Source organism: Equus quagga, chromosome 15 (genome assembly GCF_021613505.1).
Source record: "Equus quagga isolate Etosha38 chromosome 15, UCLA_HA_Equagga_1.0, whole genome shotgun sequence".
NCBI classification, from domain to species: Eukaryota; Metazoa; Chordata; class Mammalia; order Perissodactyla; family Equidae; genus Equus; species Equus quagga.
In genome coordinates, this window is record NC_060281.1 from 39483993 (window position 1) to 39495115 (window position 11123).

At 40.3% G+C, this 11123-nt stretch overlaps 6 non-coding genes and 1 pseudogene across 6 annotated transcripts; all 7 read left to right on the plus strand.

The window, feature by feature from the left end:
• LOC124227096 (histone PARylation factor 1-like) lies at nucleotides 1–2878 on the plus strand (annotated as a pseudogene).
• A 1986-nt stretch (nucleotides 2879–4864) lies between these two features.
• TRNAG-GCC (transfer RNA glycine (anticodon GCC)) lies at nucleotides 4865–4935 on the plus strand. The gene has a single exon. It is a non-coding gene; the product is annotated as a tRNA-Gly (tRNA).
• Nucleotides 4936–5361: 426 nt separating this feature from the next.
• TRNAM-CAU (transfer RNA methionine (anticodon CAU)) lies at nucleotides 5362–5433 on the plus strand. Its single transcript has one exon. It is a non-coding gene; the product is annotated as a tRNA-Met (tRNA).
• A 447-nt stretch (nucleotides 5434–5880) lies between these two features.
• On the plus strand, nucleotides 5881–5962 carry TRNAS-UGA (transfer RNA serine (anticodon UGA)). The gene has a single exon. It is a non-coding gene; the product is annotated as a tRNA-Ser (tRNA).
• A 1079-nt stretch (nucleotides 5963–7041) lies between these two features.
• On the plus strand, nucleotides 7042–7113 carry TRNAQ-UUG (transfer RNA glutamine (anticodon UUG)). Its single transcript has one exon. It is a non-coding gene; the product is annotated as a tRNA-Gln (tRNA).
• A 498-nt stretch (nucleotides 7114–7611) lies between these two features.
• On the plus strand, nucleotides 7612–7683 carry TRNAQ-UUG (transfer RNA glutamine (anticodon UUG)). Its single transcript has one exon. It is a non-coding gene; the product is annotated as a tRNA-Gln (tRNA).
• Nucleotides 7684–10470: 2787 nt separating this feature from the next.
• TRNAS-GCU (transfer RNA serine (anticodon GCU)) lies at nucleotides 10471–10552 on the plus strand. Its single transcript has one exon. It is a non-coding gene; the product is annotated as a tRNA-Ser (tRNA).
• Nucleotides 10553–11123: the final 571 nt, after the last annotated feature.

Below are 11123 nucleotides of genomic sequence, written 5' to 3' on the forward strand. Positions count from 1 at the left end.
ATGGCTGGCCTTCAGCAGGCATTGAAGCTCAGAAGTCAGATTGTTCAGGAGTTTATCAAGAGTAACCCCTTTGTTTCCCTGAAGATCCTCCTGCCAAGCCCCTCAGCTCTATAACCCACCCCTGATTTCTGTTCTTGGGGAGGCAGATTTGAGTGAACTCAGGCTCCCACCTACTCGTTTTGGCCAATTCAAATAAATAACTCTCCATCTTCAAGCACTGATGCCTCAGTGTTTGGCTTGCTGCCCATCAGGCACACAGACTTGAGATTAAGAGGTTTGGCATCAGAGGGCTCAGAGGAGCCTGACTAAAGTTTGGTCAAAGAAGAAGTCCTTGTAAATGGTATGTTACTGGGTCCCCTTCTTATTACTAAGTCACCCTTTAGAGAACCTCATGACCAGGATCAAGATGACCTTAACTGTGGCTATGAATATTCCTGTTGATAAGAAATTTCACATGTTGAGGTGTATGGGGTAGCTGTTCTGGTTTAACCCTGATCTGGTCTGCACTAAAGAAGCCTTGTTACCTGTCAAACATATATTGTACATCTGCTTTAACCATTAAGATAAGGATGCATTAAATATTATCTCAAAGAAATGGAAAGTACTCTTTGAAGATCAGAATCCCCTCCTACAATGCCAGTATCAGTACTCCTGAATACAATTTTTGTATTTTTATACTGTGTGCTTGGTGTATGTTCTTTTTTGTTCAAAAAAGGTATAAAACTGTATTGAAAACCATGCTTCTCCAGAATGCTTTCTTCCCTTGTGGAGGGTGCCTTCCCAGGCTATAGTCCTCTGCTTGACTCAAGTAAAACTCATCTTTTCTCTCTCTTATCTAAAGAATCGTTATTGGTTATTTACACTGAAATGGTCTCTCCATGTTAATAAATTACATTCTGATTTATAACATCAGGCTCCTGTGAGTCCTACTAGTGAGAATCAGTCCCTAGGGCTTAATTCCTTTCAGGTAATAATATCACTGAGTTTCCTCTACCAGTAAAGCTGAGGTCCAAACCCTATAACAGGTGACCACAACAAGGTAGTAAGCATGACTTCCATAAATGTCGTTTTTCTTCTTATTATTATTATTGGGATTTTCCAATTTTAAACTTTCTATATGTATACTCTTCTTTTTTCACTAGATTTATCTTTGAGCCAAGAATCTAGGTCTCATTCCCCATCCCCAGAATAACTTCTAGTCAGATTATCTGACGTCCTGATATGTTATAACCATATTTATTGACTCCAACATTTGGTAAGGAAATGTTATATTCTCTTCTGTTTCACTGTAGAAGCCAACATGTCATTTCCATGAAATGTCAACCCAAACTTTCTTTAAAAGATTCAGAATACTAGGAAGTTGGCTTTAATTCCCAATAACAGGGGATTCTTGCCCAGGAAGATAAAAGTTGCAAATAACTTTGTTTATTTCAAGAATTTTATTGTTTACTCCAGGACTTTCTTGAAAGATCCATCAGCTTCTCAGTAGAAGGCATCAAATGGCAGTTTACTAGTTTATATACAGGACCCTTTCAGCCCCTGTCGTTGTTTCAAAATATGTCCACAAATAGGCTCCATTCAAGAGATGGAGATGAACTTTCCTCTCTTTTGTGCAGTTGGCTGGACTTAGGGACTTGCTTTGAGTGAATAGAATAATGTGGAAGTTGGCAGTGTCATACTAAGTCCTAAGAGGCTGCAGCTCCTCCTAGCTTTCTTTCTTGGATCACTTGATCTGAAGGAAGCTAGCCGCCTTGTCAGGAGGACAGTCCCCTGTAGAGTGGCCCACGTGGTGAAAAACAAGTTTCTATCCAACAGCTAGGAAAGTGAGTTTAGAGTAGAATTCTTCTGCAGCTGCAGAATGGCTGGCGGTGGTAAGAAGCACAGCAGTGTGAAAAGACAGTTGATGGTGAAGAAGAGTAAATCCTGTGAAGCTGATATCTCCAATGACTTCAAAAAGAGTAGGAAACCATTATAAGCTTTCTCTGCTTGAAGATTTCTATTGCTTCTCAAAGTTCTGTGAAGAACTTGATCCTGAAAAACCAGTTGATCCACTTTCCCAAAGTCTTGGACTTCGATTAATGGGTCCTTATGATATCCTTGCTGGAAAACATATAATGAAGAAAAAATTAGCAAGTTTGAATTTTAAACTTAACTGGAGATATCACTAGGATACTCCTGAATTCCAGACCATTATTATTAGACATAATAAAATTCATCACCTCATAGCATATTTCAGGGATTTTTCTGATGAACTTCCTGGATATGTTGGTATAAATAAAGCAAAGAAAAAAGGTATAATTATTGAAAATGGAGATAATGTGTTTGCTTCAGTTAAATTATTTTTGATGAAGAAACTTAAAGAAATAACAGATAAAAAGAAAACTAGTCTCTTGAAAAACACAGATGAAAAACTCACAGAAGCAGCTAGAGAACTGGGATGCTCACTGGAACCGAGAACCATGAAGATGAAACAGAGAGATAAGAAAGTTGTGACGAAGACCTTTCGTGGTGCAGGCTTGATTATCCCAGTAGATAAAAATGATGTTGGGTACAGAGAGCTCCCTGAAACAGATGCCAACCTCAAGAGAATTTGCAAGACAACTGTTGAGGCAGCAAGTGATGAGGAGAGACTAACAGCTTTTGCTCCCATTCAGGAGGTGATGATTTTTGTGCATTTTGCTAATGATGAATGTGATTATGGCATGGGTTTTGAGTTGGGAATGGACCTCTTTTGCTATAATTTGCACTATTTTCATAAAGTTGCTGGCCAGGTTTTACCTCTTATATGTAATGTGTTGAAGAGGAATTTCTTGCAGAAATTATTCAAGATCATCTGGCAAAGAGAAGGAAAGAGAACGTGGACCAACCTGTAGCATAAGTGAGAGCTGGCTTTGTTTGATGTACGCTATTTCAAAGCATTGATATTAAACTTATAATTTTTGTTTTGTTTTTAAGGAATACAAAAAAATAAATAGATGGAAACATTTACTGAAAAAAAAAAAAGATGCAATTCTCCAGCACCAAGTAAGCAAATGACAGCTCCTGTCAACATCTCATTTGCAAACCTCATAAGTGATCCGCACCCAGCTAAGCCATTCCTGAATTCCAGACCCACAGAAACTGTGAGACAGTAAATGTTTGTTGTTTTAAGCCACTAAGTTTCACGGCAATTTGTTACACAGCAATAGATAATGAATACAACATTTTATGTCAAAATCATCTCCTAGTTGTGTCTACCAATCTTAAATTATATCACGATCCTCATCTAATCCTAACCAAGCCCCCACTTTGAAAGATTCAACCAAAATCCAGATTACAAAAATTTCAATAAATAGCTCATCTTTGCCCTATCTCTTCTGAGACACAATTAAGACTCCTGAGATAGTCCAATAAACTCAGCTTTGTTCTTTCAACGAGGTTTTCTGTGATATTTTGAGGAGGCAGCATTTGACAAATGGTAAATAAAATCTGAGGGAGTAGAGTGCAAATTATAAAGATTATTTTTATATCACACAAAAAGAGCAGATTTTGGACTTTTGTTCTAGAATAGCCTATTCTGTGCAATCAATTCAGTACAACTAACATGAGTACCAACTATGTGCATTATATTGAAGGTTTCTGTTTATAATAGAAATAAGGTAAAATTTCTGACTTTCAGTGGTTCGTTAAAAAGTTACATGAAGTAAAAATCAGTAGCTAGTATTTATCTGGTGGTTCTATACTGTTTTTCAAGTGGCTTTAACAGGCGTCATTTTAATTAATCTTTACAGGCCCTGGAGTAGGTCAACTACTCTAGGCTCTATTTACATATGAGTAAACAAGCACTAATAAATTACGTAACTTGACCAAGTTTATTTATATCTTTCGTATTGTCCATTTCTGCATTCTTCTGTTGCTAGGATTTGGAGAAAACTAATTTATGGCCCAAATTCTTCCTTTAAGAGCAACATTAATAGCCTCTTAATTTGCTATTGTACCTTCCTGCCATTCCTCCCCTTCAAAGCATGCTAATCATAGCTGCCAATAAATACCGCAATCGCTCTACTCTGAAGAAGTGAAAAGATAAAGAGACTAGAGATAGAGACGTGTGAAAAACCTCTTGGCTTTCACATGCTTTATAATTCAACCTATCAGAGTCCATTACCTCCCTGAAACCGAAATCATGACTCATTTTAGTAGAGATAATTTTCATTGATTGTCAACGGTTTTCTCTGTTAACTTTTTCTCCAAACCAACTGAAAAGTTCTCAAAAACAGGGTACATAACTCTTATGTTATGTTATGTCAAAGCCCCCTTTGGCTTTTGGTTTCAAAGAGCCACAGCGACTATAGCAAATGGTGGTCATCCTCTCCAGGGGCAAGTAATGGGGATGTATGTAAGGAGAAGAATTCGGTAGAATTCTTACTTTCAGCATTTTCTATATTGTTACCGCTTCCAATGATAATACCCTCCGTGCCAAACTTGGATCTCCATAACAGAATGAAAATAGAAGGTCTTTTTTTCCAAAATGAGGCAACTTGGTGTTTGAAACTCGAATTGAACGCTTTGCTCTAATAATTAACCGAATTGGTTTGCATCCTAAACGAGAGATTTTCAGAATTTGTTTTCATTAAAGGTTTAAAATCAGGCAGGGATGGAGAAAGATATTTTTATATGCTGGGTATGTATAGGTGCTTTTCAATTCAAAAGGCTCCATGGGTCACGTATCAGCAGTTTCAGCTTCCTTCTAGTTCACAGGTGTTTTCCGAATATTTGGGTATAGTCTTCAACTGGATTTAGAAAAATCCTAACTCTCACTCTTTTACTGTGGAGACAATGTAACTACAGCTATATGAGGACAAATAAAGGACTTCACTTTCGTCGGGCATTGGTGGTTCAGTGGTAGAATTCTCGCCTGCCACGCGGGAGGCCCGGGTTCGATTCCCGGCCAATGCAAGCTTTATAGAGCTTTCTTCTTTCTTTTTCCCCGGGATGGGGGAGATATTTTCACTAAAAAATCACGAACAATTTTTCATTTTAAAGTAACTTTGCTTCTGGGATCCGGTATGGCTGAGAAAGGCCAATCTTCTCTTTCAATTTCACCTTTATAAATTATTCCAATTAGCATGCTTTTGGTTGTCGAGTAACCTGAAACGTCATCCTGTCCGAGCTCGAGGGAACTCCGATCTCAACGGATAGGAGTTTATCGGAGGTTAGTTCTAAGCTGCTGGTATCTGGAGGTAGAGTGCAGCCAAGTACGGATATCAATGTACTCTTCCCGTTCTTTGAGGCAGCATCAAAAAGATACATATCCATAAACTTCTTAGAACTAAGAAAATGCCAACTCTGAATTCTGAATTAAAATAAGTTGTCCTTTGTGTGAGCAGAGTGGCGCAGCGGAAGCGTGCTGGGCCCATAACCCAGAGGTCGATGGATCGAAACCATCCTCTGCTATCCGCGTAGTTTTGATTCACAGCCTTATTTCAGCGAAAGTGATTGAAAAAAGTTTGTTACTATCAGAGAGGGTCTGTGAACCAGTTCTGGCTGTGTAAGAATCTCCAGAGTAGTTTATTAGAAGTACCTGTTTTCCGTCTTTAACAGCGGTAAATTTTACTACTTAGTCTGGCGAGTCTGTCGTGATTCATTCTCTCAGATTTGGGGACCACTACAACCTCTTAGAGATGGGTATGTGACCTTCGTAAAGACTTTGGTATCCCCTACGACAGTCAAGTATTACAATTTGTGATAACTTCTGTAACCAACATCGATCTTAAAAATCTTGATCTTTTTACCATCATGGGAAGAACTCCAGAACAGTTGTCAAAAGAACAGAAAGACTAATTTGTAATAGGAGAGGTATTATTCCTCATGGGAATATATCTGAAGCATCAAGGCAGTTGTGTAGTCGTGGCCGAGTGGTTAAGGCGATGGACTTGAAATCCATTGGGGTCTCCCCGCGCAGGTTCGAATCCTGCCGACTACGAAGTAGCGTTTTCTTTCCAGGTGTAATCACCTGCTGGACCAACTGCGGAAATCATAAAACACTAACCTTCTCCACAAAATTGGAAGCAAGTTGTTCTGATCCCTTAGTGTGACAGTAAGTAGAGAAAATCTTTGAAAATGATTTTGGGAAAATACTAAGAATTTCCCAGATCACCATAACGATGATGAAAAAATGCTAAGGCTTTAATTCCTTTTGAATTCCTATCGTCCGAAATCCAGCTCAGGTCTGACTTCCCAAACCTTGCCTGCCTCTAACATCTTCTGCTAGATGTTCTTTCAGGAATTCGGGTACATCCAGTGCATCAATATTCTACTCGTGGGCATATTTGATGTTTTGGAATCAATATCTCAAACAGAAATTTCCAATCTTTCCTCCTTCTGGAGCCCTCTTACCATTCCTCTTTAGAGGCCAGAACTGTAGCGAGGAAGTATCAGAGAATTTTCAAAACTATTTTTAGATGTTGGCCAAATCATATTTTTTTTAAAAACTGTTTTGCTGGCTAAAACTTTTTAATAAACTTCTTTTGCATACACATATACGTATTGTATATGCAACGTAAACAAGAATAAATATAACAAAAAATCTGCTTTTATTATACTTACAATCGGTCCTTTAGGAAATGTGGATAAGCAAAAAGAAGTAAAAATACTTTAAAAAGTAAAAGTTTTTTCTTAATCCCCGAAATTACCAATTTATATTCAACTTTTTTCTTCTTGCATTTCCTATATTCACTCATTTTCAAGAGATTTTGAAGTGTTGACACTTTTCTTTATAAACTCATACGTAGACAAACGTTCATGGCCCGGGTTGGGAATTCAGTAAACGCACAATTTTGATTGTGTGAGGAACGCCGGTACTCAAACGCTCCGTGGCCCCTAGGAAAAATTCTAAGCAAATGTGAGCTCCGTTCGCCTTTTCGCCTGGCGGAGAAATTTTATCTCAGACTCAAGGAACACACGCCTTATTTGCGGGTCCAAGACAGAAATCATTCCAACGAAGCCCACATGACACATTGCAAATGAGTTTCCAAAAGCTTGTCAGATAACAGACATACTGTCGGCCCCATGGTGTAATGGTTAGCACTCTGGACTTTGAATCCAGCGATCCGAGTTCAAATCTCGGTGGGACCTGCTAGTATTTTAGCGTCAACTCTCTTCTCTTAAATCATCCTCGTACTCCTAGGAGACTAGAGACACCTGAGCACTTTCTCACCTGAGCACCCTATCCCAGTCAGCAATGAGACACTGTCTTGTCTTGCAGAACAGCAAACCATACGCCTTCTTCTGAAATTCCTCTATTGTCCTCTCCTGCCCCTTCTCCTTCGTTGGACCACGGAGTCCTCCCAGATCTTCATAAATTAGATTATCTCCTGGATGCTTAAGTATTCTTGTTTAACATCCTGGACCTCAGTTCTGGGTTCGAGTTCCATCAGTTTGTAACGCGAACTGCGTCTTGAGAAGTTCGTAGTGCTTGCGAGCCTCGGTAGTGATGTTTGTCTTGGAGACTTTACTGTTTGAGCAGATTTTCTATCAATATTTTTAAAATTAAAATTAAAGTCCACAAAATACTGAGCAGAATAACAAACTGTGCAATGAATATTCATAAATATTCCAGCAACCACACGTGCCGGCCCCATGGTGTAATGGTTAGCACTCTGGACTTTGAATCCAGCGATCCGAGTTCAAATCTCGGTGGGACCTCTTCAATTTTGGTGACATGTTTCCCGCGCCTGTTGTATGCTGGTCTATAGATATAACCTTCCCACTGGGGCTTTCTTCTCCAGAGGAAAATTGTGTAATTACTTAATCTCTTCTAGGCCTTCTGAAAAGTATCCTATTTATAACACCTTTGTGTCCTTGTAGGACATACAGTCTTTCTCTTGGCATCTACTCTTGCCTGGGTTCCCCAAATCAGACAGATCCTCTTGTTATTTGTGTGCTCAGTCGGTCTTAAAGATTAATTTGTCAGAGGCCCCTCCTGCAAATCTTTTCTTCTCTAATGCCCCCTCAAAATGTATTGGCCTGATGCAAGAATATATGTGAGAACTTCAGTAGAAAGTTCCTCATGTAAGGACCCCATGGTTAGCACCCTGTACTCTGAATACAGCAAATCGAATTAAAAACTCTAGGACTCAGCAACATCTCTGTGATTTTTCCTCTGTGGTTCTCCTAAATCATTAGCTCACCTTAGGGTGTACACATCTATCTGGCTGCAAGCACTGCCAATTACTTCCAAATCAACAATCAAATCAACATAGAGCCACTGGCAAAGAGAAAATTGTCTTTGACTACCTGCCTGTGGAATTTGAGCCCTACTCCCCCTTACACTTGACGTGCCTTTTTGCCTAGAGTTCCTCAGATCCTGGTAAGTTAGAATCTTGGCCCCAGTGATCAACAGTTTAGGTTTTACAGTCCCCAACTCAGGTCCTTCCTTTCCTAGAGCCTGCTTAAAGTGTTCCATGGGCTTCTAAACAGGAGCACTGTCCTGAAAAAGTTCCTACTGCACAGTAGTGCAGTTGTCACATACAGCTTAGAGGCTCCATTGTCTGTTCTCATTAGAGGCTCCACTCAAACTCCTTAAGCTAATGTGTTGCCTACACTAATTGGAAGATAAACTAATCTGTTAGGAGAACACATCAGTCTTTCAGTAGAGACCTAACTTCGAGGGCCTCATGAAGTAATGGTTAGCACCTGGACTTCAAATCTCGGCGGACCTGTCTCAGTTTTGGGGAGCTTGCCCTGGTGTTTTCCCAAACCAGGAGTACAACCTTGTGTGTGTAGACACTGCCTTAGACTTGCACTTCCTCTCCCCCATCCACATCCAGCTCCTTGCTTTTTCCTCTGACTACTGAAAATTGCCCTCTCCCCATCATACTCATGTCTTTTTGCTTTGCCTGGTGCCTGAAGTCAGGTAGATCCCCATAAGTTAATTACGTGCTCAGGTGATTAAGAGCTCATACGTCAGAGGCACCATCTATGACTCTTCTCCGGAGCTCACGCAAATTCTCTGTAGGCTAACACTGAACACACACCTGAAAATGTCCAGACTGTAGGGTGAGAGCCAAGCCATCATAGTTATCAGAGAGCTTCCGTTGTCTCCATACAGGACGCTCTCTCTTAATGTTCCTAGACTGAATCTATACCCAAACATTTTAAAGATAAACTGACCAGATGCAATAGTATACAAGTCTTCCTTGAAGGTTTGTTGTACAAAGGTCCCGATGTGATGGTTAACATTCTGGACTCTGAATGCAGCAATCCCAGCTGTCAGTAGGGCCCTAAATTCCTTCTGTTGACTCTCTCCGTAGTTTGAAAACATATCCTCCAGTGCTCTCAGTGAAAGCAAAAGAACTCCCCCATGAACTCCTCTGGCCCCCGGCATCCAGGAGCTGGCGTGACTCTATACATAAGCCTGAGTGTGGTCAGGAACCGGCCTGGCACTCACTGCTAGGCCATGGGATTCTTTCGATGCACGTAAACAATCTCACAGAACAGGAGCATCAGACAAGGTCATTCTCTGATGCTGATGAAATGAGACAGAAACAAACAAAAACAAACAGCAACAAAACATTTCATAATCTTGGCTAAGAACAGACAATAGGAAAAGATCACTGTGTAAACCACAAAAATACCAAACATCTTCTACTAAGTAGCATGAGGGACCACTAGTTTTACAGCTTCAGTTTCATTCTATTCTTACTTTCTAAATAAAATTAAAATATCCAATTGCAGAATTATTCCCTCACTTCCTGAAAGCAAAACCCCAACTAATTCAACTACAGGAGACTTCCTGGTGATCTTTGGCTAGAGGGTATTGAAATAGGTAATAATAAAATATGACAATACTAACATCATTTTGACCACATTTCCCTGGGTAAAACAAACAAAACCACTCAGATAACCCTAAAACTATTTAAGATAAAGTCCAAAATCTTTAGTCTGACAATCAGAACCAATAACAATTTGACCTTTTAACCTATCACTCCCATCTCTTCACTAATCACTTACTTGGGCTTCCTAGACTGGAGATGACTATTTCTAAGAGGCGTTAATGTCGCATTTGGCAGACATCCTTCTGAGAACCCTGCCGAGGAGTATCCAGTAATAATAAATACAGCATAACTAGTTTAACGATGGTCTTAATATACATGGTTTAATAGAAATGACAGAATTCAATTTTATTTGTAAAACAAAAGCAGTCACTAACTCCATTCTTCCCTGTGAGATTTTCCCATTTTCCCTTAGAAAGTGTATTTAGTCGTTTTTATTCAAGTCCACATCCTCGCTCCGTCCGACCCACCCATCAACAACCCTCCCCCCACCCGCCCCACGTAGTCTCTTCTTTATCTTTTCTTCCTTTTTCATAGCAAGAGGACCATTTATAGAGAGCAAAGACATCGTTTTCATAAGATAAAACAATAGAAATTGCAACATAGAACTACGTTGAGTAAAGAAATACAATATTTATCCAGGGAGCCACACGTAGGAGACGAGGTGGCCGAGTGGTTAAGGCGATGGACTGCTAATCCATTGTGCTCTGCACGCGTGGGTTCGAATCCCATCCTCGTCGTACAGTTCCCCACTGTACTGTGGGAGTGAGGTTTTAGCACTTTGTGAATAAGACACTTCTCAGGTAATTGCTGTTAAGGGATGCCGGGGAGGAAAAAAAAGAACTGACGTGACAAATAACTTTCATTATCAATAACCTCCTACTTATTTATCCCGTTTTATAGAGTATTGGAAGGTTAGAGATTTACGTTACACGAAGTTTATGAGAGAGTTAAGAATCAAGCTGTATTCCCTCCGCCCAGGTAGAGGTGCGCCAACCGCTTCTCCAGTTTCTCCACGGCTGTCAAAAACTCAGATTCCCGATCCTCTGACTTTCGTTATGCTTGTTAACCCCCTGCCTAAACAGCCTTCGACCTCCCTCCTGCCTGCTGTTCAGTGTTGCAAATTACACGCAACGGGGACATTTTGTCAAAATGCCCATGTTTCCTCTGCACCCTCGACACAGTTAAATCAGTGTCTCTGAGAGTGGGGTCCAGTCGCCGGTGGGGTTGGAGGTGTCACATTGGGATGCATCTCTTGCGTCGAGGACCACTGGCCATGCTCTTCACTCATCCGCCCCTCTCCTGCCCGCC